Here is a 27,837-nt window from a genome sequence, read left to right as displayed (position 1 = left end):
TCTTCTGTTTGTCTTACAGGCAGCTATTGACTATTTTAGGTGGACGTTTACACATGTCCCACTCAAGGAGTACATATTTGAATGTGTATGTCTGGTTGTAGGACCATGTTTTTTTAAAGAAACTTTAAATGTCACCATGATCTAAGCATTCTGAAGTCACATGTGTCCTATTTTCGAGCTTCCACTTGTCTGGTTATTTTCTGATAGTAACAACATCATCTTTGGTAGCAATACCAGACAATGATTCACTTATCAGCTTTGTATCTTGACTGTTGCTCCCACAGTACTGTGTGTCTTTTGATGGTGGACCCATCACTTATGGCATGTGATACAATGCACTGTGGATGCAGACATTGAGCACTAAATCTTCTTGGTAACAAGATTTGGCTACAACACATGGTAGCCTATATGTTGCTGCCTACATTCTGGAATGTGTTAAGTACTGTGTTGTACTGTCATATGTTCCACTGATCCATACATAATGAACAGGGTGTCCAAGTTGTCCTGACAATTTCCCATATCATATCATGTGTTGTTCAGTGTGTACATGACAATATTAATAAATGAGGGGTATACAGAGTATGTCAGCACGTATTTAATGTGCAGACATCAGTTGGTGAGTCACACATCAGCATTAACTTACATCATTACACAGGTCTAATGTGGTGGTACATACACACATGTTTGTACAAGCTACAACGTTTTTGGAACAATGATCGATTGCAGAATATTTTTAAGCGTATGCAGTAATACAAAATTGCATCTGTATATGGCCATTATATGGCTGGTGAGGTACCTCAGGGATTGGTATGCTGACATGTTGGGCTCATATATGTGTTGCACCAGTCAGTGCTATATTGATATATTTGTTAGCTATTCATGACATTTGAAGTGAATAGACTCCTCTATTGGACATGTGTAATCCTGCTTTGTGGAGTAAACATTACCAATACCTCATGTACAACAAATGTACTGATGTCGTTGAGACATTTACATATGTAGTAAAGTACGTAGGCTCACCACAGTCAATATGGACATTTACCTTGACAACAGGCACCAAATGGAACTGCTAGGTCTATGTTTAATTCTTCTGTGGTACATTTGGCACTGACCCAGGCTTCTCTGAGTAATCTAAGCAAACACAGGAGATGGACGGAGTGCGGAAACTTTTCAGACACTCACCCCCAGTCACAGATCTTTGTTGAATCCATCATCGTTCTTTAGCTCACTTCGCCACCTCAGTTTAGACCCAGCTATATGAAAATTAGTCCTGACTCTGTGCCTCATGGGAACAGTCTAACATGAACTGCCAAGCCAGGTCTTCCCTGAACGGAAACAAGCATACCAGGACCAGTTTCGGGGTAACACCCCTCATCAGCCAGGCTAGCTTGAAACCAGTGGCAAAGTGAGCAAGGGACCCACGTCTGGGCATACCCTGCCTAATTAGAGCAAACAAAGCAAACACAAGGTGATGATAGACGGAGTGCTGATACTTTTCAGACACTCACCCCAGTCACAGATCTGGGTTGAATCCATCATCGTTCTTTAGAACACTTCACCACCTCAGTTCAGACCCAGCAATATGCAAAGTCGTCTTCACCCTGTGCCTCATGGAAACAGTCCAGCCCGAACTTCCAAGCCAGGCCTTCCCTGAACCAGAAACAAGCATCCCAGGACTGGTCTCGGGGTCACCCAGACTGATTTGCATATAGCTGGATCTGAACTGAGGTGGTGAAGTGAGCCGAAGAACGACGATGGATTCAACCCAGAACTGTGACTGGGGCTGAGTGTGTGAAAAGTTTCAGCACTCCGTCCATCATCTCCTTGTGTTTGCTTTACTCTGAGTAATCTGTCAGGCATTGAATACGAATAAATGTGTCACATGTGAAGTGTCAACAATGTATAATGTATAGTCACTTTTATGTTCATGTTGTGACTCTGTAGATACAGCCACTTCTCTGTAGCAGGGGCCCAACTGTCCTATTTGTAGTGTCTCAATGAAACCTGTGCTAAAGTAGATTGCAGGGCCTTATGTTCGTATTCCTTACTTTTAATTATGCATCCCATTAGATGAGCTAACTTACCATTGGTATGAGCTAAGGACCTAGGTAGACAGCTTGAGGACATCATTTGATATCCAAATAATGCAGGATTATGGACAAGGTGCATTTGGAGCTGACAATGGCAATGACGCCATTATTTGAATCTGTGCACAGATCATTCACCATTTATATATGTCCTCATGAGACTGTAGGGGTAACGTAATTTTTTCCTGACGATTTGATTAATCAGCTACTGGGTGATGTGTTGTGTAATGAAATGTTATTGTAGTGTGGTCAGGCTATTACAGCTTACATTTTTCTCTTCTTGTTTTAGCATCAACCCAGGGCAGTGCAAGAGATAGGGCTGAGACAGGTGGTGACACAGCTGACCACAATGGTTCAATTCAACCAAGTGACACAGAAGGACCCTGTGGCCCAGAAGATAGTGGGGATTTCAGAGAGGAGCAACAGGATGACTCTACATCAACATCTTCATCTGGCTCAGGTGGACAATCCCCAGTGGTGGTGGACTCCCCTCGACATCAGTCTGCTGTACCTGTATCCACCATCATCCCTACCATCTCCATCCTTCCTTCTGTTCCCCAACCAGCTGTCCAGGCCCGCACCCCTAAGCATGGAGAGTCTCTTTCACCCCAGGTACCTTACCCTCTGCCTCAGTCTCTCCTGCTGCCCTGATTGTGGAGGCTATTGACCTCCTAAGGCAGATCTCTGTGGCCTTAGACAGCAGTGCCGAATGCCCTTCAGGTGCAAACATCACATCAAAACATGATGGTGTATTACCTGGAAGGAATTCATGCTGACATGTCTGTTTTACAGAGAACTAGTCATACTCTGGCTTCCACACTCATGGCAACCTTCCAATGTTCCCAAATTTCCACCCCACCTCCTGCCCCTTCCCCAACCACTATCCCTATCCTCCTACCTGTCCCGAGCACACACAAATGTCATACATCTACATCAACAGTCACACGCGGCACTAACAAAGATAAACATAAGATGCCAAAACCAGCTCACCCACTCTCCATGCAGTCATTAAACATTTTCTTTCCATTCCACAACAACACACACAGACACCACACCCACAACACCAGCCAGAGACACATTCACCATCACACAGACAGACACCACACCCACGACACCATCCACAGACACATTACACACTTCCAAACACAAGACACACCCAGAAATATGCACACACTGCACATGCATCCATGCATCCACACCTCAATACTCACATCCCTCTAACTCCAAAAAACAACCCCATGCAATTCCTCCTCCCCGAATCGCAATGCTCGTACCTTGTGTGCCCTTGACTTTTACCCTGCCACAACTGGCCCCCAACACAAACCCAAAAAGTCTGGATGCCCACCCCTACTCTATCCTTCTACATTCAACACCCAAAAAAACCTACCTACTCTGGTTCAAAAAAACCTTCATCAATCAGATCAGCTCAACCTTTGTCCTACATTTGGTACTGATGCTATTAGTTACCCAAGAAACTTTTTTGGGTGTGTGACAACAACAGGCTTGGTTTCCCCATGATAGCTTATCCATTTGCAGCATGAGCCAATTTGCGCCTTGGAACATAGTATAGATTGACCAAGGACATGGGTCTCTGTAGTGTGATTTTTAGGCCTGGGCTAAAAATCCGTTCCGCTCACAGAAATTGCGATAATTTGACATTTTTGCGTTCCGCGGAGAGCGCGAAAATGTCAAAATTTCCGCAATCCGCATTTTACCGGAAATGTTTTGCTTGCCCGCGCTGTAAAATAGTACATTCTCGCGCGCGCGCGATCGCCTTACCTGAATCCCCGTGTTCGCCGACAAGTTTTCCCGATCCGGTCGCGTTCTCCACGAGATGTTAGATTGTTGGTAGCTATTTGCGCTGTCTCGCGACAGTTCTCGCCCGCAGTAACGTCATTCGTCACGCGATCACGTTTTTCTTCTAGCGATCATGCACCGCGAGACAAGTGAAAACAAGATGGCCGTGCCCGCGAGCAACCGCATGGGTAAGTTGGCGAGCCGCGACCATGCAGAAAATACCACGAACGGGCGGGAAAAAAACTTCCGCATCTTCGCGATATTTCCGCGTGTTTGCGGAGATTTTTTACATTTTCGCGATAATTTGCGAAAGTGAATTTCGCAAATTTTGCCCACCCCTAGTGATTTTACAATTTTACTATATCCCAATTGTGTCATACATTTCTTTGTGTGTCATATGCCATGCTTATTAGATTAAGTCGCCTTGAGCAATGCCCTCATCTATAGGCTTCCAGTACTAAGGGCCGGATTCACAGAACTAACTTAAGACAAAATCCTAAACTTACTACTTTTGGTATTCACAGAAGGCATTTAGTAGTAGTAAAGTTAGGATTTTGTCTTAAGTCTCTTAAGTCTGTCTTAAGTCTGTCCTAAGTTTGTCTTAAGTTTGTCTTAAGTCTGTCTTGAGTCTGTCTTAAGTCTGTCCTAAATTTGTCTTAAGTTTGTCTTAAGTCTGTCTTAAGTCTGTCTTAAGTCTGTTCTTCTACTTTTCGTATTCACAGAAGGCAATTAGTAGTAGTAAAGTTAGGATTTTGTCTTAAGTTTGACTTAAGACAGACTTAAGACAGTCTTAAGCCAAACTTAGGACAGACTTAAGACAGGCTTAAGACAAAATCCTAACTTTACTACTACTAAATGCCTTCTGTGAATACTAAAAGTAGTAAGTTTAGGATTTTGTCTTAAGTTAGTTCTGTGAATCGGGCCCTAAGAGAGCTGTGTGTTGGTAATGTGTGACATCTGTGCAAGTAGGTTCTAAGCAAATATTCTTGTATGATTGTTACTTTTTGAGGCACATGCGTGCTTTTTCGTGTGTGCTCTTGCAACATTCTTCACATGGTTGTTTGACCACAGTTGGTGCTCTGGGGTTATTAGTAATTTATTCCACTTACACATCAGCCACATCAGGATGGCCAATATATGAGAACATTAGTTGTCCCATTTCCAGCGTGTGCCAATTATCCTATGGACATGTTGACATTGATGCAGGTGAAACCTGCATTGTATCCTTGGCCTGTTACCTTCCAGGAGTAGAACTGACTTGGATGCCCACATCTGCAGAGTGTCTTTACAATGTGGCCTTTACATAAATCAGACTGTAGTTATCGACTAACCCATTGACCTGACTCATCGTATTTATGTGTGTGATGTAGGAAGGTGCACTACAGTGGTATTGTAGTGTAGTACTTCAGATTGTGACACAGACATTCATACAGTTCTTTTATCTTTGTCAATACAAGAGTTAGCTTTTGTATAATGTGGGTGTATCACAACTTATGAGAGTTATGTCCTTCGTGAGGAGGTGCTGTTTTGTGACACTGTTTATTGCACTGTGGTTCTCACCTGTTTTTGAACTGTCCACACATGTGTAGTATGAGAGTAGGTGGTTGTAGATTGTCACTATTGTGGACCTATGCTACACAATGCAGATGTGATAGGAACATACATTCAATGATGTTACATACAAGGTCCAACTACTTATATTTGGACCTGGAATTCCACACCCTAGCCTTATCCACAGTGTGGTGTTTGGGCAGGGGGTTTTGTATTGTGTGGAAAACATTATTGATGTACAATGTGGGTCTAAGTTGCCTGGTGATGTTATCAGTAAGGTGATGTGCATTGTCTGTTACTTTGCAGTGGGGATGCTTCACATACACTGACATATGCACACAATCTCTGTCATGTGTGTAATGGTTGTTTTTCACTGTTTGGTGAAATGTGTGTTTGTATGTGTTTTTGGTGTACTCCACAACAGTACTTTGAGTGTGATGAGTGTTTTGGGAGAACTCGTTCAGGTGCGTGGGTCAGGTCCATGAGAACATGGCTTACAAGCATGTAAGCTGCACATATGTAATTGCCATATTGTCACAATCATTCGAACATCAAAGTAACTGTGGATAGTATTTGCATTGGAGTGTTGCTTTTTGGCCTTTTGGGTGTTACTTGCGTTGGTACTAGTAGTTACTACTCAGACTTTTTACTAATATATCTATGGTGATGCTTATCTGGCTTACAAATACTGCTAATTGACTTATAAGGGTCTTACTGGTACTGCTGCTGAGTTGGTTATAGTTCACACCCTGATTGAGGGGATGATGCGGAGAATCTGATGGCACGCTTTTCTGCATCATCTTTTTATACCTGATGTAAATGACTACCAACGACCCCAGAAAAATTAATTGACTTCAACACGAATGTCATTACTCAGTCTTTCAAAGGTCCCTTCTGTCCCTGTCATTTCTGAGTTCTCATATATGTTGTAGTTAGTAGTCAGCAAGTGTTCATTTGGGGACATGTTGCTTGCACCCTATGAACAATAGTACAGGTCTGCTCTAGCATGAGAGTCACTGAATTTGGTTGTGGACCATAAATGTGCCTCTCGATGTGTCACTTACTGGTGATGGTGTCCACGAAGATTTGATTTGGTCTGTGGAGAAACAGCTACAGTATCGGCATGACGTGCAGCATAGGCTCCATATCAGCACAGGAAGTGGAAAACTTCTTGTCAGACTTTTATACCCTCCTTTCTACATACTCTGATAAGGTGATTGGACCACTACGCTCGGCTCGTCTGAATGACACATCGTAATGGGGAGGGCAGTCCATATGCTAGTGTGCTCTCCTACAGCCTTCATTGATCCATTCTGAGACCATTGCGGTCGGACAGACCGTGGCAGTCGGACTTCTGTGCAGACACATGCATTGTAATCCGGCAGTCGGAGCGACTGCTTCTGACATGACAGCGGTAGTCAGTCCTCTGACCGTACTACAGAAGCCAGTCCGACCGGCATTGTAATGACCCCCTATGTCTCTTAGGGAGAGTTTATGTTTGCATACTAGGACTGCTCGCAAATATGGTACTTTGGGAACATCTGCCATGCAAAATTGTCTTTTTGAGCTCACTCATGTGCTTTTACAAAGAGACTGTTGTTTAGAAATTATGCATACTGGATGGTTCGACAGCATCCGTGATGACCACCACCTTTTTTGCTATAATATGTGTCTTTTTCATGCTCCATGACATTTACCCTATACAAACTGACCAGTGGACTGAGTGGTCTGAGCAGACGAGGTGACCCAGGAGGTGTCACCCCGGAACTTGGGGATTATATTATAAATTGAAGTGACAGAAAGGACTCAACACATTTGGCTCTTTCTTGCGTGCTGAGAGACATATCATTTGCTTCTTTCCTTGCAGGCTTTCTTGTCTTTCCTTTGGCTGATGCATACGCTCTGTGCGTAATTCCCAGTCCTCGTCCCTCATGGGAGAGAAGCTTTAAGCTGATATGGTTCATGTCCCTTCCTTCATTCTTCCAGGACTTTGGTAATTGTTAGCAATCAAAAGAGTAATTTTATCATTCTGCACTCCTAAATTTAAATGTCTGATATTAATGTATTTACTCTTCCTAAATTTCCTGATAAAAATTTTACTTTAACTAAATAATGTTTCCATCTCTTCATGTTTGTCTCTTATAAATTGATTGTGCATTCCAATTGATGAAGAGAGGGGAATTCCAGTAGAGAGATTTCTGGACAGCAGATTCTAATGTTACTATTCTGCATTGCTCTAACTGAATTTTTTTTTGCCTCATTCTAGTTCAACTAAATTTCTTCAGGATATTTGATCTAGCTGTGATAATTCTGTACTTGTAGCTTAGTTTTATGAGTTATTATCCACTTGCGGTTGCCAGTAGATAGTTATAGTTAGGACCGAGTTCCCAGAGGAAATCTGAAAATTCTATTTTGAATAACTTTGGCGCCGGTTGACTTATCTTCGTGAAATTTTCAAAACTAATGGGGCTCTCCACTCAGCTCCTACCCTGAAAGTCTCGGGGTGATTCGTCAAGCGGGGGCTGAGAAAAAAGGGGGTCCTAAAACGCGTTTTCCCCATGCATTTTCCCATAGGACCTTTAGTCGAAGGTACAGCCCGAACGGCTGAACAAAATGTTCTTGAAATTTGGCAAAGAGGTAGTCCTCAGATCAGGCATGTGCCTTTTGCTTAAATGGTGTAAATCCGTTCAGTAGTTCCTGAGAAAATCAAAAGTAAAATCACATATATATCTGGGCGGAGCCTAACCACACATCTCATCGTGAGATCTGATTGGCTGTCAGCACTTCATCCAAGAAGTGTTGGCAGCCATCTTGGGACCAATATACATGATAGCACCTCATTAAAAAGCATTGCAGTTAATAGAAGGTTTTAAGACTTTAGTTACATTATAAATCATTTGTTGATGGTACCATACTCATTTTAGGAATTGTGGTGTGTTCTAAGGTGATTTTACCATGTGAAAAAGCCTTCTGCTGTGATATCATGAATCATGTTTGAGAGAAAACTATTTTCTCATGCTTTTCCCACAGAGGTTTGAAAGGTGATCTATAAGCTAACTGAGAGCATATTTTCTGTAAATTCACATTATCTTTCTCAGTCATGTGAGAATGAAGTCTGACATTCTCACTAAAACATGTACATCCAACAAGGGCAGAGACTGTCAGTTGATTCCTTTGTGTTCTACTGCAGCTTCCCAGAGTGTTCTAAAGAACAACTAGAGCGCTAACAGTCCTACTTATGACAAACGTATGGCACAACTAAAGCCATCTTGGTTGGAATAAAGTGGTAATTCTTAAAACATTTAATTTAAAAAGGAACACAATGAGGGGGTTCATTTTGCCATAGAAAGTATGATTAGTGCTGCAGAAAGAAAAATTAGGGCACATTTTGAGTGACTTCTCAAATCCTCTTCTATTTCATTAAAAAAATCTGACATGCAGACTGAAACATGCACTTTCAATACCAGCAGCAGACTTCCCTGGTGAGCAGTAGCATTACTACAGTGATCTAATAAGCAACTAGAGTGCTAACATTCTGAATTTATGGCAAATTTGTGACACATCTGAATGCCTTCTTGATGGAATCAAAGTAAAAAACTGAAAGTATTTCCTACTGAGGAGACTGTAGTAAATGAGGAAATTAGGAAACATCATAACAAATAAGTCTCCCAAACTGGCTGCCAGAGACAAAAGAGCCCAAATGTAGCCCAAATATCACCCAGATGTAGCCCAAGTATAGCCCAATGACAGAATGTCCCAGAGTGTTCTAACGAACAACTAGAGCGCTAACAGTCTTACTTATGACAAAAATAAGGCACACCTGAAGCCATCTTGAATGGAATAAAGTGGTAACACTTAAAACATTTAATTTACAAAGGAACACAATGAGGGGATTCATTTTGCCATAGAAATTATGATTAGTGCTGCAGAAAGAAAAATTAGGGCACATTTTGACTTCTCAAATCCTCTTCTATGTCATAAAATATTTCTGACATGCAGACTGAAACATGCACTTTGAATACCCGCAGCAGACTTCCCTGGTGAGCAGTAGCTTTACTACAGTGATATAATGAGCAACTAGAGTGCTAATATTCAGAATTCATGGCAAATGTGTGACACATCTGAATGCCTTCTTGATGGAACCAAGTAAAAAACAGAAAGTATTTCCTACTGAGGAGACTGCAGTAAATGAGGAAATTAGGAAACTTCATAACAGATAAATCTCCTAAGATGGCCACCAGAGACAAAAGAGCCCAAATGTAGCCCAAATATCACCCAGATGTAGCCCAAGTATAGCCCAATGACAGAATGTCCCATAGTGTTCTAACGAACAACTAGAGCGCTAACAGTCTTACTTATGACAAAAGTATGGCACACCTGAAGCCATCTTGATTGGAACAAAGTGGTAACACTTAAAACATTTAATTTACAAAGGAACAAAATGAGGGGGTTCATTTTGCCATAGAAATTATGATTAGTTCTGCAGAAAGAAAAATTAGGGCACATTTTGACTTCTCAAATCCTCTTCTATTTCATAAACAAATTCTGAGATGCAGACTGAAACATGCACTTTGAATACCAGCAGCAGACTTCCCTGGTGAGCAGTAGTTTTACTACAGTGATCTAATGATCAACTAGAGTGCTAACATTCAGAATTTATGGCAAATGTATGACACATCTGAATGCCTTCTTGATGGAACCAAAATAAAAAACTGAAAGTATTCCCACTGAGGAGACTGCAGTAAATGAGGAAATTAGGAGACTTCATAACAAATAAATCTCCCAAGATGGCCACCAGAGACAAAAGAGCCCAAATGTAGCCCAAATATCACCCAGATGTAGCCCAAGTATAGCCTAATGACAGAATGTCCCAGAGTGTTCTTAAGAACAACTAGAGCGCTTACTGTCTTACTTATGACAAAAGTACGGCACACCTGAAGCCATCTTGATTGGAATAAACTGGTAACACTTAAAACATTTAATTTAAAAAGGAACACAATGAGGGGGTTCATTTTGCCATAGAAATTATGATTAGTGCTGAAGAAAGAAAAATTAGGGCACATTTTGACTTCTCAAATCCTCTTGTATTTCATAAACAAATTCTGATATGCAGACTGAAACATGCACTTTTAATACCAGCAGCAGACTTCCATGGTGAGCAGTAGCTTTACTACAGTGATCTAATGAGCAACTAGAGTGCTAACATTCAGAATTTATGGCAAATGTGTGACATATCTGAATACCTTCTTGATGGAATCAAAGTAAAAAACTGAAAGCATTTCCTACTGAGGAGACTGCAGTAAATGAGGAAATTAGGAAACTTCATAACAAATAAATCTCCCAAGATGGCCACCAGACACAAAAGAGCCTAAATGCCGCACAAATATCACCCAGATGTAGCCCACATGTAGCCCAATGACAAAAGTGTGCAAAACACTTATTTTTTGTGTATTTGCAGTTTTATATAGTGCAGACTTGTCAGGTATTGGAAGACTTTACATGAGCATTGGTTACATCACACTGGATCAAATTCATTTTGGTTGTAGACATGGGGAGATTAAGTGATTTGACCACAATCACAGAATGTTGAGCTGAAGCAGAAACTCCAACCTGGTTCCCCAGTTGCAAAGTCTGCAGCTCTGGAAGTAACACCACATCCTCTAGCCAAGGTGCAACATTTAATCAAGTGGTCAACTGGATAAAAAAACAGAAAGATTACAAATAATTTAAAAGTTCTTTGTCGCTATTTGAAAACTCAGAAAATATGTCCTCATTTTAGTTTTTTAGAGCACTAACCAAATTTTGATGCAAATAAGACACTCTCATATATGTAATTTCTAAAGGAAATACTCTAGGTATTACAGTTTTGATTACATCAAGATGATGTCAGGCGTTCCACACTTTTGTAATAAATATAGAATGTTAGCAATCTAGTTGTTCATTGGGATACTTTTGAGAGGCAGAGGCCAGGGGCACGGACTCTGAAAATTGAAGGCAGGTAGGAGAGTGCAAAGGCAACAATTTGACCACACTGGGCAGGCAGGAAGGGCAGTGGCAGCAACAACAGACTATGGAGGGCAGTGGAAAGGGGGGCAGGGGCAACAAACCAACAATACAGGACTGGCAAGAGAGGCTGTGGCAATATAAAGGACCATTGTGGCCAGAAGGAAGAGGCAGTGGTAGTACAACCATACATGCCAACAGACCCGTTTCAGCCAGGAAACGTCCAATGTTTTTAAGCTCAAATGGGCTTTATTTGATCTGTCTCCTGTCTACAATCTCCTCTTTTTCAATGTAACTCAAAGGGGAAAATCAATACCCCATTTTTTTTTTCAAAATCTCCCTCTTACCAAGTTCAAAATGTTCGCAAGTATGGTACATTGAATCATGGTAGGCAGGAGGAATTGGGGTAGGGATATGGACTCGGGTAACAGAGGACAGGAGGGACATGGAGAGGTGCACCAAACTGACCCTACAAGGCAGGCATCAGGGTTTGCAGCAGCACAATACACCACAGAGCGCATGCGGGACGGGAGTGCAGCACAAAAATCCATAGAAAGCAATAGGGAGGGGACAGGACCATGCACATGGACAACAGAGAACAGATGGGAAAGAGGCAATGGTAGCTAGCTGACCATAATGGACAGACAGGAGAGAAAGCTGCAGCATAACAGACCATAAAGGGCAGGAGGGACGGATCAGGGGCAATACAATGGAACAGACAAGCCAGGAGGGAGGGAATAGGGGGTCTGTACATGGAAACAGAGGGCTGGGGGAAGGTGGCAGGGCAGGAGCAGCAAGATGACCATGGAGGTCAGGCAGGATGGGCACTAGAAACAAGACACACCATGGAGCGCAACAATGAGACTATGGTGGCATACACACAGACCATGGAGGGAAGGTGGGAGGGGGTCAGGGACGGCTAGCTCTCCACAAAGGGAAGGTGGGAGGGGCCATGCCAGCACAGAAGACCATGCATGGCAAGCGGGAGGGTTAGTGGCAGCACAACGGCTATGATGGGCAAGAAGGAGGGTGCAGGGGCATGCACAAAGGACCATGGAGGATAGAAGGGAGGGTCATGACCTGGGCACAGACAAGAGAGTTCAGGGGAAGGGGCCTCACAACAGACCATGCGGGGCAGGCAGGAGTAGCAGTTGCAGCACAACAGATCAGGGAGGGCAGAAGGATGTGGCAGTAAAATGGACCATGGAGGACAGCAGGAAGGGGTTAGGGGCATGGCATGTGGACAGGCAGGGTGGAGGTGGCAGGGACAGGTTACAGTCATCTGACAATGCTAGGCAGGTGGGAGGGGAGTGGCAGCTCAACAGAACACTCAGAGTAGATAGGAGTGGCAGGTCCATGGAATATAGTGGGCAAAAAGGATGGAGCAGGGGCATGCACAAAGACATCGGAGGGCAGGGGGAAGGCGAATAGGGGCAGCAAGCTAAGCACAGAGGCTAAGCAGGAGGTCAATGATGGGCCATAGAATTGGGCAATGGAGGGCAGGAGGAGTGGACTGGTACATCATGCTAAATGGAGGGCAGTGGCAGCACATCAGATCATGCATGGCAGGAGGGAGGAGGCTAGTCCATGGATTCAGACAACAGAGGATAGGGAGGAGGTGGATGGGGCAGCAAGCTAACTGTTCAGAGAAGGTGGGTATTAGGAACTTTATTGTTTTTAAAATGTGTGTCTGTGCGAACTACTTAAAATATGAACAAGTATGCAGCACAATCTCACTTTTATTCAGGAAGAAGAGGACGTTTGTGACTGTGACTCCGGGCTCACTTGGCAGAAACACCCCCTGACCCTCCACCCCCATCGCAAAATGTAATGCCCGTGAAAAGGGTAGGTGGACGCAGTGTTATATAGAACATAGTCCAGAGAGCCCGATTGAAAATGAAAACTAGATGTAGTATATGGTATAAACTATGCACCAAAAAGTGTGATATAAGATGAACCGGGGCGTGAAATATAATATGCAATACATTGTGCGCAATGACAGATTCATTGGAGAGCGCGAGATAGCACAGGCACTAGCGCGTGCTATGCGATATGCGCCTTGGAGTGTAATATGCACAGGGCAGTGTTGTGTAACATAACTAGTCTCTAAAGTTGTAATATAAAATATGAGTTGGGGAGTGTAACGTTGCATATGCACTGTGACAAAGATATGGATCCCAGATTGTAATATGTATGGCTAAGCGCTGTGCGTTATAACATACACATTGAGGAAGGCACGTTAGATGGGGCAATATAACCCGTGCGAAGGCAAGTGTGGCATGACATATTCACGGGGTGGTGTTACAGTGCACATGGGCTAGAGAGTGTCATAGCATACGTACTAGCTGGTGGACTACAACACAGAGGTGTGAGGCAATCGGCGGGCACTGGTGGGTGTAACACAGCATTGGGCTCAGCCAGGAGCACGCCGTGACTCTCAAGTGAGGTTTGTCTCCTTTCCAGAGAGTAAAATAAAAAGTATTACACATCCGGCGGTGGATGTGTTTTTTATTAACCGTGAGTGGGGTTTCTTGCATAGTTTGGTCGAATTTTTGTCGAATCCCCTTTGAATGGCTTGGTGCGCGTGTATATTAAATGTGCCCGTCAATAGCTACCCATGTTTGTATAAATAAACGACAAGGGTGTCTACTTGGAGAGTACCCACCGGCGGGGGCGCTGGGATTAGGCACGTTAGGGCGTCAGATACGCCAGTGCTTCACTAGCGGTGTAAATACATTCCATGTGGATTCATTCTATGCATAGTCGCCTTTTAATGAATATCACACAAATTTTCATGGTGATAGGTACATACGGTTTGTCCAGCATGTCCTAGGTGTTTCTATAAATATATATTTTTTAAAATAATAAAAAACAAAGGCCGGCCCGAGGGATGGGGTCCCCGGAGCCATCAGTGGCCTGAGGAGGGGGGCATCGCAGCCCCCTCCTAAAGAATTTAAATAAAAAATGGCCATGACCCGGGGGTTGGGGTCCCCGGGGCCGATTAAGGCCTTGGGAGGGCCAAATTAAGTTTTTTCAACAAAAAAAATTAGGGTGCAGTCCCTGGGGAATGGGGTCCCCAGGGCCAGTAAATTAGAAAAAGAAGGGGGGGCCACACAGCCCTCCTTCTTACAAAAATAAAATAAATAAAAGACCGGCATCGCGCTGGAGGCCACCAGTAAGTGCCACTGCTCTGCGTTGCAGAGAGGTAGTGCAGGCCGTGCCCCTTTTTACACCTCTCTGCAATGGCGCTTACTGGACGTACCTAGTGGGCTATTTTGCCCCTAGGGATCCTCAGGATTCAAGGGGACTTAATCTCCCAACTTAAAAAACGGCCACAGGGCATATTTACACAGTGGGGAAGGAAGGGGACGGGGCCTGAGGTGACGTGTGCAAACACGCCCTATGGCGCGTTTTAAGTTGGGGAAATAATTCCCCTTCAATCCTGAGGGCCCCTGGGGGCTAACTAGCCCACCAGGTGCTTCCAGTAAGCGCCACTGAGCTGCGTTGCAGAGAGGTGGTCCAGCCGTGCCACTTTTTACACCTCTCTGCAACGCAGCCCTGTGGCGCATACTGGAGGTACCTAGTGGGCTAGTTGGACCCTAGGGACCCTCAGGATTCAAATGAACTTAATCTCCCAACTAAAACCGGCCACAGGGCGTGTTTACACAGTGGTGAAGGGAGGGGACAGGGCCTGAGTTAACGTGTGCAAACAAGCCCTGTGGAGCGTTTTAAGTTGGGGAAATAATTCCCCTTCAATCCTGAGGGACCCTGGGGGCCAACTAGCCCACCAGGTGCTTCCAGTAATCACCACTCCGCTGCGTTGCAGAGAGGTGGTCTAGGCCGTGCCCCTTTTTACATCTCTCTGCAACGCAGCTCTGTGGCGCTTACTGGAGGTACCTAGTGGTCTAGTTGGACCCTAGGGACCCTCAGGATTCAAGGGGACTTAATCTCCCAACTTAAAACAGCCACAGGGCATGTTTACACAGTGGGGAAGTGAGGGGACGGGGCCTGAGGTGACGTGTGCAAACACGCCCTGTGGCGCGTTTTAAGAGGTAGTTTTAATCCCCTGCCCTATTATATACTAGGGGCTTACAGAGGAGGTCATGCTGATCACAGGAGGACAGCAACGCATAGTGTTCCCTAGTGTATGTAGGTGTTTTCACTGTATTCTGAGTGTCTTTTAACATAGCACTGGCTCTAGGACTGGTTAGTCAGACTCAGTTACCACCAGTATCCGTCTGAAAAAGTTGAGGGTACAGGAGGATTTTGCAACAAGGCTTCTTTCTGCTCTTCTGTTTGTTCTTTCTGCACGTTATCCTTCTTCCTGCACTTTTCTTCGTCTTTGAGGACTTCTGTTGCTTCTTTCTGCATTTCTTTTTTTTCTTTCTGTGCGTTTTTTCTTCTTTCTTCACATGTCTCTGTAGGTATAGTTAGAAATTAGCATTTAAAAACCCTTTGAAATTCACTGAAAAAACCATAGGTTTCAGGCACGTTATAGTTAGGAATTAGCATTTTAAAAGCCTTAGAAATTCACTGAAAAAACCATAGGTTTCAGGGGCGTTATAGTTAGCTGGACTTTTCACTCGTACAAAACCATTGAAATTCCCCCGTTATAGTTAGTTCAGCTAACTATAACTCGCGCGCCCGCAATGCACTGCTGATGACGTCACATATTACATCACTCATGACATGGTCAGTGACATCACTCATGACATCACTGATGACATCTCAAATGACATCACTAATGACATCACTGATGACATCATCAATGTGATAGAGTGGCATACCTCCTCTTCCCCTAATATAACCTTTGATACAAACATTCAAAAATAGAAACTACAATGTTCAAAACAATGGACATACCAATACCAGTTAAAACAACCTATTCAGTAATTCTAAGATCCACATACACATCCACTCATTCACCAACAGTTCTATACAGTCACTCATACATGTACTCACTCATCATATGTACTCACACACCTATACATCCTGTTACACAATGCCACTCATCCATAGAGTTACTCACACACATAGTCACTCATGCTAATAAAGAATCAAACATCCATTTACTTGCATTTACAGTTATACACACACCACCACACTTACTTCTACAGAAACTTACACATACTTAGTCTTTTAAACAATCACTTATAGAAACACATACTTATTCATACAGGAACTCTTTCAATCTCTCACTCTCACATATACTCACTTATATTCACCAATAGTCACATATACTAGTTTAAAACATATGTAGTTACTCATAAAGACACTATTGAGACAGTCTATCACTCACTAACACACCCATGCACACACTCATCCACCCATACAGTCCTGCACACATGCTGTCTTCAACACATACAAACAGTAAGTCACTCATTCATGCACCTATGCACTACGTAATACCCCCCACCGAACCATACAGACACTCAGACACTCATACTGATACTCAAAAAACCAACTAATAACCTATATAGACACTCATGTAGCTACTCACCAACCCATGCAGCCACTTATACACAAAGTGAGAGACTGATACAGATATTTACTCATTTAAACATTACTCACCAAGCCATGTATTCACTAAGATACACTTAATCAGTCAGTTATACAATCAATTTTTCAAAAACAAATCATCCATTTAGACACTTATATACCCATTTATTCTTCCATCCACCTTGAGATATACATATATAAAACATATGTAATTTTCAGAAAAACACACATTCACTGGATGATGTCATTGAGATGTCATCAGTGATGTCATGAGTGATGTCACTGACCATGTCATGAGGGATGTAATATGTGATGTCATCAGCAGTGCATTGCAGGCGCGCGAGTTATAGTTAGCTGAACTAACTATAACGGGGGAATTTCAATGGTTTTGTACGAGTGAAAAGTCCAGCTAACTATAACGCCCCTGAAACCTATGGTTTTTTCAGTGAATATATATATGAATCTAATTACGAGTTTGTAGGTCAGTTACCCAATTTCTGGTCCTCAATGGGTAACTGGATTGGATCCCCTATATCCGACCCCTCAGCACGATTCAAGATCCATCGGAGGACCAAGTAAATTAACCTGAGATGTGGTGTTAGGAGTTAAAGTGAGACAAAGTAAATGGGTCCAGTCGCGCTATAACAAATGTTTGTTGTACAGTACAACACTTTGTTGCACTGGAAAGTAACTACTTTATCAAGACCTGCACTAGTTTGTCACACTTTCTGTCACATTATAGCAGCCATGGCTAGTCCATTGGGGCTGAGGGGCCATGCCCCCCACCTTTTGCCCCTCACGAACAGTGTCTGTCAGGCAGAACAGGGAACACTGTTCATTTTCAGTTCAGGCAACTAGGAGGCAGACATGTGCTAAATGTGAAGACTCGTGGCTGCCAGAGCTTAAATTTGCTGGGCTGAGGAATTCACAGCTCCTGTGGGCATGACGTTCTCAGCTCAGCAAACGTCCCTGAAGCCCTCCCCTCAGTGACGAGGGGTAGCGTCACTGATTGCCTCGCACCTAGGTGCTTCAGTTTAAACCCTGAAGTGCCCAGGGTTGAGTGTCAATCAGTGACACTTCATCACAGAGTGGTGTAGGGTCAACAGTCTCACTGACCCCATCCAATTCTGCAATGTTGATGGGATCACTGCCTTCCCTTCTTGGCTGACCAAGCCTCCTAGGACCACCAAGGCAGAGCTGCAGGTAAGTGTATGTTTTTAAAAAAACGTAATGTTTGGTGCGTGTGTGAGTGTGCATATATATGAATGTTTGGTAATGAGTGTTGTGAATGCATGTGTTTGTGTGTGGGCACGCGGGTGAATGCATGGCTGTGAGTGTGTATGTGTGTGCGTGTTTGTCCTGTCCGTCCACCGCCTCCCACTGAAAATTTCCGCCCACCTGGGCCTTGTACTGGTTTATTAAATCTTGAAAAATCTTCTCCTTATATATTTAGGAACAGTATGTGAGAGCAGCACGTGGCATACTACATGGCTCTCACGTGGCACGAAAGACTGTTTTAAAATCTGGAATTTGCAACCTGTACACATGTCAGCATCGTGATTATGGGCCAGGTGTACTAAGGGGTTTTTACTCTAGCAAACCCTGTGATTCACAAAATACCAGTGATTGTGGCTGCAAAATACCTTTTTTATATGTTCTACCTCCATTTTGAAATTCAGAAATAGTTTTTTAAGAATTTCAAAATGGGTTATCGGACCCATATCAAGTCGCAATGTTCGCAATGTGGAAGGCACATGTCAGGGGTGTTTCTTTCAATTGAGAGTCGCTATGGTATGTATCAATTGTTTGCAACTGAACTTGCCTTTGCAATCCAATATTCAGTTACTGACTCCCAAGTTGGGTTGCTAAAGGATTTGCAGAGTGTCCACTTTAGGAACTTAAGTGGCAGCTTTGGAGGGGTAGGCCTGTGGTCTAGGAGAGCACTGCCTACTCCCAAATGTTTTCAAAGGTTTTAAGGCTGCTCCAGTTTCTTAAAGGAATTCGGGCTATTTTTAAAAGGCTTTCTGCTTTTGGAATACTATCATGATGAAAGTCTTCTGCTCTTCCTTGCGGCCAATTGCAGGGGATTGCAGTCTTTTACCTGCCTAATGGATGTTAATTTGTCAGGTCATTGTATGAATCCCTGTGATTATCCATATTGCAAATCAATCTATTATTATGAAAGTTGGTTTGTAAAATCTGATTTGGTCAGCAGAATGACTGTGTGCATCACATTTTTAGAAAAATCCAACCGTAGGTCTGCTGTGAATTATGTCCTACTAAATTGGATTAATGGTCAATAGATGGCTTGTGTCCTAGTCCCTTGTAGCCTTATAGCATTCTGCCAAGATCTATATCGGTTGTTAAAGGCCCTGGACCAGAGTTATTGGCCTGAGCTGCAGGCCAAGGGCTATAAAGAGAGTGAGGGCCCTTAACAACAGGTATAGTCTGAGACATAAGGGGTATAAAGCTATTAGAACATTCCATTCACCAAGGGTAAAATGTTCTAAATTAAAAAAGGAAAAACATGAAGACAAACATTGGAATGTTGAAGTCCTGGGTTTATACAAGCTATTATGAGCTCAGAGCTACTCCAGTGTCTTCATTGGAGCGTTTAGCATTCCAATGTTCTAACAAGCAATGGAGAATTAGCATATGTCTACTATGAAGTAATTGTTTGTAATTATTACTGAGCAAGAAGTAAGGTCTACTTATGTCCTTGGAGCTCATTGCAATTGGTCCTGTGAACCCACAGCTGTAAATTACAACTCCTCTTATAATTCTACATAATAATTTGAAAAAAACTCCTCTCAAACAGATCTGGGCAACATTTATTTCACAACATTATAAGACCATTTAATATTACAACATTTGTGAAAGCAAAGTAACAAAATATGTTTAGCAGTGTGTTGAGAAAAATGAATATAATCAACTGCTTTAAATTAATATTTGTTATCTGGAAGCTGACAAAATAAAAAGATATGGCAGCTTAGAATTGGTAATGTACTTTGCATAATAAAAAACCTTCTGTAGCTCACTCAGTAGTAAGCATAATGAAAGGGACTACACAGAAAGCCATTTGATCTTTCAAAGCAAAACGCTCTCCATTAAGGCAAACAGTTACAATTATGAATATAGTGCGCTTCAGTTGAGGAATACGACATTTCCATTAGAGAAATGTGGATGCAAGTTGAGCACAGACGGTTTGTAAGAGCAAATGAATTTTGCGAACTGACCTATGTACTAATAGGTTGGGTCACAAATTTCTGAATCATAGTGAGCCACAATCCCACCTATCTCATCAATATTCTTCGGGTAGGTTGTAAATTGCGACTTACTAGTACTGCATACCATCACAGTGATGGGGCCTGCTGGGGTCTGCCGATCACCTGGCTGGTATTCATTTTAAATAAAGTCAACTTTTATTTTTTTACAGAGCCTATTTTCCTTCAAAGAAAGTTTTTGTGTTGCTTTGTTCGAGAGTGTCAATGGTCCTATGGATCACAGCCTAATCCCCAATTATGTTTTTTTAACATTCACGACCTAGTAGAGGTCCCAGCAACCCATTTCCACATGGTTTACCAAGCCCTTTTTGGTGTTCCTAACATTTCAATGTTTTGCGACTGACTTTCAGTTGCACAATATTGATAGATACCTCAACAAATCGCTATTTGGAAGGGATATCCTATGCACCCCATCCAAACAGCAATTCATTTTGGGTTTCTAACCCCACTATGCATTTTAGTAATCTATTTCTGAATCGCAAAATGCGCTTTGTATAACCAAAAAGCTATTTTGTAAATTGAAGTCCTTGCAACTGCAAAGGAGCTTTGTGCGTCATGTTCATTGTGTGCTATGTTGACATGTTGCTTTTACTGGGTGCTTTCAGTTTCAATGGCTATAGACAATAATGTTTCTGTCATACAGCGAAACCAAATATTTCAGACACGAAGTTGGCCTCAACACATAGGGGCAGATCTATATTGGAGATGCGCCACTTTTACGCCGCCGTTGCGTCACTTTTGTGACGCAGCGGCGGTGTAAACCCTGCGCCACGTTGCGCCATATTTACATCGTGACGCATCTATGGAGATGCGTCACGATGTAAAGCCCTGCGCCACGTAAAACCTGCGTCAGGTTTCACGTGGGCGTGTCGACAGAGGGAGGGGCGTTCCGTCGCAGGAACGCCCCTGAAAAGTGACTCAGTCAAATCTATAAGATTTGACTGAGTCACTTTCCCAACGCTGATGCGCCAAAACCCTGCGCCTGCTTGAAGCAGGCGTAAGGCTTGACGCACCATGTTAGGGATAGGGTAGGTTGGAACAGTGCTGGAGTTGCGTCGCGCTTGCGACGCAACTGAAGCACTGCGCCAACCTTACACCATCGGATGCGTCACGCATCTGTTTATTCCTGCGCCATGATGCGCCGCATTGTAAATGTGGCGCATCATGTGTGGCGCAAGGGTAAACTTGCGTGACGCATCATTCCTGGCGCATCCTTGCTGATTTGCAGGGATGCGCCAGGAAACATAAATCTGCCCCCATAGTCCCTTTAAACCTGAATAGTGACGTAGTACACTAATTTGTCTGATGCCAACACATGAAGAGCTGACATTCTGTTCATTATCAATTTAACAAACAAGTCTCAAGGTTTTTGCTCTTTTTAAAGACACAGTTCAATTTAATTAAGACTGTGTAGAGGAAACACAATGTTCTGGTTTGGGAGAATAGGGTCTACATTAGTCTTCATTTTCGAGACTACTTAATTATGAAGGAAATATTGAATTGATGCATTTAATAATTTCATTTGTGAGGAAGAAGTGCCGTCTAAGTGATCTCTCACACATCATGAGAAAAAGGATAATTTTTCTGCAATAACATTTTTTTTTAGCAAATTAAAATGTTGTTAAATAATCGCGAATGGGATAATTACTATGGGAACATTATACATGATGTGACACTCATTTCATATAGTCTATTCATGAAGGCAACAGTAGAATTTGCTTTGAACACAAGTGAAACCTGTCTTACTCTACCAATGGCTGGATGCATTACCTGCATTCAGATGTCTGTGTCACATTTATGCTGATGCTATGAAGCTGCTGTCTCTATTCAAAATACCTTTACAGTAACGTGAAGGGGACTCTCCTGCATAAGAAAAGATTATACAGTTCAGCACTTGTCTGACCTTGTTTGCACTGTTTCAGACATTTTGTCATTTGTGACACGTCAAAAGGGTCATTGCCCGGCCACCTGTGAAAAACACTGCATATTGCCCCTTGACTTTGCCTACACTTAAGTGCTCAAGTTAGTATTGTTCAGTAAAACATGACTTTTGTTTCTTCATGAACACAGGCAGTGCCCAGGTCAGCCCTTTTAGCCTCTCCAAGACTCTGAGACAGAAGCGAAAGTGTTACGCCAGGATCCATCCACAGAGTGCTTTTTAAGAACACAGCACTCTGTAGATACCTGTCTGGATTGCACATGTGTGAGTGTCGTAATTAAACTATTGGTCCCTTACACAGGAACACGTCATTTTATTTAGCAGACACACTGCGCATGTCCTCAGGTAATTCTGCACATCTGCTGAAATGGGGCTGGCAAGGCACTCATCTGTGCATCCCTGAGCCAAGTGAGAATCCACACAGAGCAGCAGTGGTGGGGGCCTAAGCCCTGACCAGGGCTGGGAATGCAGCACTCTCTGAAACTGGATGACAGCTTGAGACACGTGTTCCTCTTGTGTGTGGCTTTTCATTGTCATTCTCATTCCTATGTCCAGTGCCGAATTCCTACACTGCTGCTGCATTGGTGGAGTCATCAGCAAATGAGAGGTATCAAGGTAAGAAAAACATATTCCAAAGTTTTTATGAGGTAGAGAGTTTGAGAGTGAAAATGTAGAAGTGGGTGTGTGACAGTAAGTGTGTGAGAGTATGTGGTAGGTAGGTAAGTAATATTTTATTGCATAATTTAAAAAAAATCAATACAATACCACAAATTCTAGAAGCAGCCTAATAGATATTTATAATGTCAAATGTGATTGATTGTCATCCATCAATTAAACTTCATATGCATGACTTTATCAGTTAACACAACCAATATATATTATTTCTAATGAGCCTTTAAACACAAACCCGCCAACTACATAAATGTGCTTATAAACTCAATTGATTTGTTGGGACGTCCTGCAGTGTGGCATCTTTGAGTTTCCTTGTATCCGCATGTGAAAAGAGTGTTTTCAGGTACTTATTTCCTCAAGTCCTGTTGGCAGAGCATATGCTCTATGTTTTCATAGAATATGTTACGCAAGAAACAATGTCTGTTATTATCCCGTCTTTTTCAATGACATCTCAAACTGCAACATGGAATGTATAAAAGCTTAAAATGCAAAAATGCCTTTTTTGTTTATGGATTTAATTTAGAATCTAGATGAAGTTGCCTCTTTTTCAGAATTTTCCATATGTCTAGTGAAAGTTTTTATATTTAGTTATAGCAGTTACATCACTCTCATAGGATACAAGTTTTATATTCTTTTTAATATACAGCTTACAATTTATCTTAGGTTCCTATTAAGAGTCTGGTGGTCTAGCGGATCCAGCCATCGCCTCACCGGTGGTCCGACCCCCCGATTATGACCTGAGCAATCGGAACACCCTGAGACCACCAGCTCTGGCAAGAAACCACTGTTCCCTGGTGTTGGAGCAGCAGTCAGTGGCTGCAATTTGCTTGTCAGGACCGCCACGTTCCTGCCAAGCATGATATATGAGTTTCCTCTCTTTCAGGGTTTTCATGGCAGTTCAACTGCCATAAAAACCCTGGCAGAGAGGAAACAAAGGCGGCCTGGTAGGGCCCCCTGTGCCTCCACCGCATGTGGTTGCACACACGGGGACATAACATGTGCCCCCCGGTGTGCATGCACGTAGGCTTCTCCATGGCATGGATGTTCAAGTGCTTGTAGTGTGGTCCCATTACGGTGCCTTTTTCAAAGGTACAGTTGTCTTTAAAAGAGGCCCCACCATGGGACCCCCATGCCGCCCACCTGCCAGACTACTTTTAATGTGTAATCTGGCAGGTGGGCAGGACGACCTTCGGCGGAGTGCGGGTGCGGCGGTTTACACTATCGCTACACTGAAAAGTCATAATCGGACCCTAAGGGCTATATTGTGGGAAGCTGATGGTTCCCTAGTAGATGCTCTAACTCTGGGTCAGAGGCCTCCGTTCTTTCTCTTTGGTGTATTTTCAGATCTTCTCTGATGAGGACTTTTAGACTGAACGATGATGCATTCTGACAATCACATAAATATTTAACATTTATTTAATTTAAAACATCACGCTGAGTGAGACCAAATCCTAATCTTATCAGAACATGTGGTTTCAAAGTTTGTCATATGATTTTTAAAAAAATGGTGTTTAAAGTCTCCCTCATTTGTTCATTCAATTATATTGCCCCTATAGAAGTATTGGCTAGATTTTCATTGCTAAAACCATTCATGTGGGGCCTTTGCTACCCCTCCATACAGGGGTGCAAAGCATGCAATGGCTCTCAATGATTATGTCAGTGTATTCCTGATCTATTTACAATGTGACAACCATGTTAGTTTTAAGTTATAGGTAACTATTAAATAAGTATACTCCATAGCTTGATCAATTCCCTTATCCAATTGCCAAGAAAATTTAGACTTTGATTTACCAAACAGCATAATTTTTGTTTTAGTGTAGTTATTAGAGACACCGGGCCCGAACTAACTTAAGACAAAATCCTAAACTTACTACCATTTTGGCATTCACAGAAGGTACTTACTCATTTTGGGATTCACAGAAGGCACTTACTCATTTCGGTATTCATAGAAGGCACTTACTCATTTCGGTATTCACAGAAGTTAGAAGTCCTAACTTTAGGACTCCTAAATGCCTTCTGTGAATACCAAAAGTCTTAAAGTTAGGATTTTTCTCAGTTTAGTAGTAGTAAAGTTAGGAGTCCTAACTTTACTACTCCTAAACTGATATAAATCCTAATTTTAAGACTTTCGGTATTCACAGAAGGCATTTAGGAGTCCTAAAGTTAGGACTCCTAACTTCTGTGAATATCAAAATGAGTAAGTGCCTTCTGTGAATACCAAAATGAGTAAGTGCCTTCTATGAATACCAAAATGGTAGTAAGTTTAGGATTTTGTCTTAAGTTAGTTCTGTGAATCGGGCCCTATGTATTTGGAGGTTGCAGTATGGTTACACTATTTGGTATTATTCAGGGACATTGCCAGGAGATATATGCTTCCATGGATGAAAAGTAGTTCCTCTCACAACCTCTATTAAAAAAGCCAAGCTAGCATTTAAACAAGGTATCAAAGAGTAGTAATCCTCATTCTTTTAACCCCTCTATTTTCACTTGATCAATATTCATGCTCACCCGAAGCCACTGACCTCAACATAGGTCCATGTCTTGTCCAATCTTCTTTTCTTCTTTAGAGGAATGCGTTTGGAGTGGTTACCAAAAAGTAAGTACATGGAAATGCATTCAAAAGTGAGCAAAGCTTTACCCTATAAAGTCCTTCACTTAACAGTGAGAGAATTTGGTTATAAGTGAAAGTACAATAAGAAGTAGCAGTAGCAAACGCATGGTCGCCATTTTGAGCATGGATGAGTAGTCATTCGAGGAAACAGCAGTCAAAGGTTTGTCACCACCAATTTCTACTACACAACTTCACACCACACAATTCCATGCTACACAATTCCACAACAAACAATTCCTATCCATATCTCTCTCACACTGCCACTACCCCCTCTCATCTCGCAATCCCACTGCCCCCTCTCATCCCTCCCTCACACTCCCTATCTCCTCTCTATACTGCCTGCTCACACATACTAAGCTCAGTTTCTTTCTCGTGCCTTCTCGAGGTTTCCGTCCCTCAAACCTGCGCTCTCCTCCTCTTCTTATGGTGCCTTCTGCGTACACCGGTCCTCCCTCTTTATGTGTCTCTGGACTGCTTACCCCTTCTTTGCCTCTTTCTCACACAATCTTTCAGCTCCTCTATCTCGAGTTCATTCACAAATTTCTGCACAAACTACGTATCCCTTTCTATCTTCCTTTCTATCAATTCTGTGCTGCTCTCACCCCTATCTATTCACCATGCCACATAATTCCACTGCACAAATACACTCCACGCCACGCAATTCCACCCCACACAGTTCCCCAATTGACAATTGCAATAGACCCCATATAATTCCATTCCACATCATATACATCCACTACACTCCAAACCCCCAAAAATAGGTGAAAGACATTGTAATTTACAGCGCCAATAGCTCTAACTCTCGGTATTGTGAGACCTACTGCATTGCAATTGCTTGTAATAGAATTGCGTTTGGAGAGATTACAGGCCTTTAAGTCTTTTTAAACCCTCTCATCGAGATAAGGAAACCAGAATTGATCTCGGAGAGCTTGTTTTGTGGGAACAATTCCATGATGTCCTTCATCTGCCACTTCAATTATTTTCTATTGCAGACTGTCCGGAATTAGGATTCTTAAACCTCACAGTACAACTCCTTCCTGAATTATGGACAGTTCTTTGAAATTTTAGCTTTCTTGATATTCACCATCACTGGTGAGAAGGCGAGTGTGTTGGTCCCATGACTGTTGTGTAATTGTGTCCTTCAACTTTAGCATGTCACAATCATGGCTCATGGCAATGATAAATTGGTCTAACGAAACAGCTGCTAGTGCATTTGATTTTACAAGGAAACCGATATAGGCTTCAGCTGTCTTGGATGGATTACCATGACCTTGTATAGGTACTCTGGAAAATTAGTCAGCAGAATTCTGATTAAGGCTGGGCGGATTTTGCGAAAGAGCCTTTCGCAAAATGTTGCGAAATGGCAAAAAATCTCTGCAAACACGCGAAATTTTGCGTTCTCGCAGAGATTTTGTGCTGATTAATGCGTTACTGAATTTGACCTTCAACTCGGGCACCTGCTTTATTTATATCTGTAAGTGCTTCCTGTTGAGGTTTAATTTTTGTGACAGGAGCATCGTGCCAGAAGGAATCCTGCCTTGCATATTTATCCAAGAAGATGCCACCATTTTGTGCAATACCTCTTCTCAACTGGAGTACTTTCTACCGGCTAATCAGTAAGTGCTACCTCTTTGGGTAAATGTATAGTGCTTTTCCTACACTACAGCTGCGTAAAGGGCCAGAAGAGCTGTCTCCAGTGACCATGTGTGTCTGTAACTTTTGCCACCGCGCCGATGGCCACCGGGGTCCCTCGAGTGAGCTGTCCATCATAGTGGGGAAAGGGCGGGAAGACGTTGCACACCACTGGTGTGTGGGCTGGGGCCAAACAGCGGGGCTTCTATGCAGTTCACATGCCTCTTGTTTATAAAGGTCAGAGACCGACCAGCGCAGCAGATGAGGAGACAGAACCTCCTGGTGTCAGGAACTACACAGGAATTGCGCTCGAGAAACTCATGGATGCACAGACCTCCATCAAGGATTACAGCAAATTGTTGACGGTAGATATGGGGAGAAAGCACACCTGCCTAGCCTCCACTGTGCTCACGAATCTTTTGGGCTGATTAATGCATTACTGAATTTGACCTTCAACTCGGGCACCTACTTTATTTAAATCTGTAAGTGCTTCCTGAGGTTTAAAATGACAGAAGCATCGTGCCAGAATGAATCCTGGCATGCATATTTCCGTTCCGCCGCGGATCGTGGAAGTTTCGACATTTTTGCGTTCTGCGAGCGGAACGGAAATTGACGCCCACCCTTAATTCTGATCCATCCCTGGAGGATGCACAATGGCATAATTGTACTCTTGTAATCGTAGTCTCCATCATTCAATGCAAGGAGAGATTTTAGCCTTTGGATTGCCAAATATAGTCAGCAAAAACCTGATGATCAGTTACC

Source organism: Triturus cristatus, chromosome 5_2 (assembly GCF_964204655.1).
Source record: "Triturus cristatus chromosome 5_2, aTriCri1.1, whole genome shotgun sequence".
Lineage (NCBI taxonomy): Eukaryota > Metazoa > Chordata > Amphibia > Caudata > Salamandridae > Triturus > Triturus cristatus.
This window is presented reverse-complemented; position numbering follows the sequence as displayed.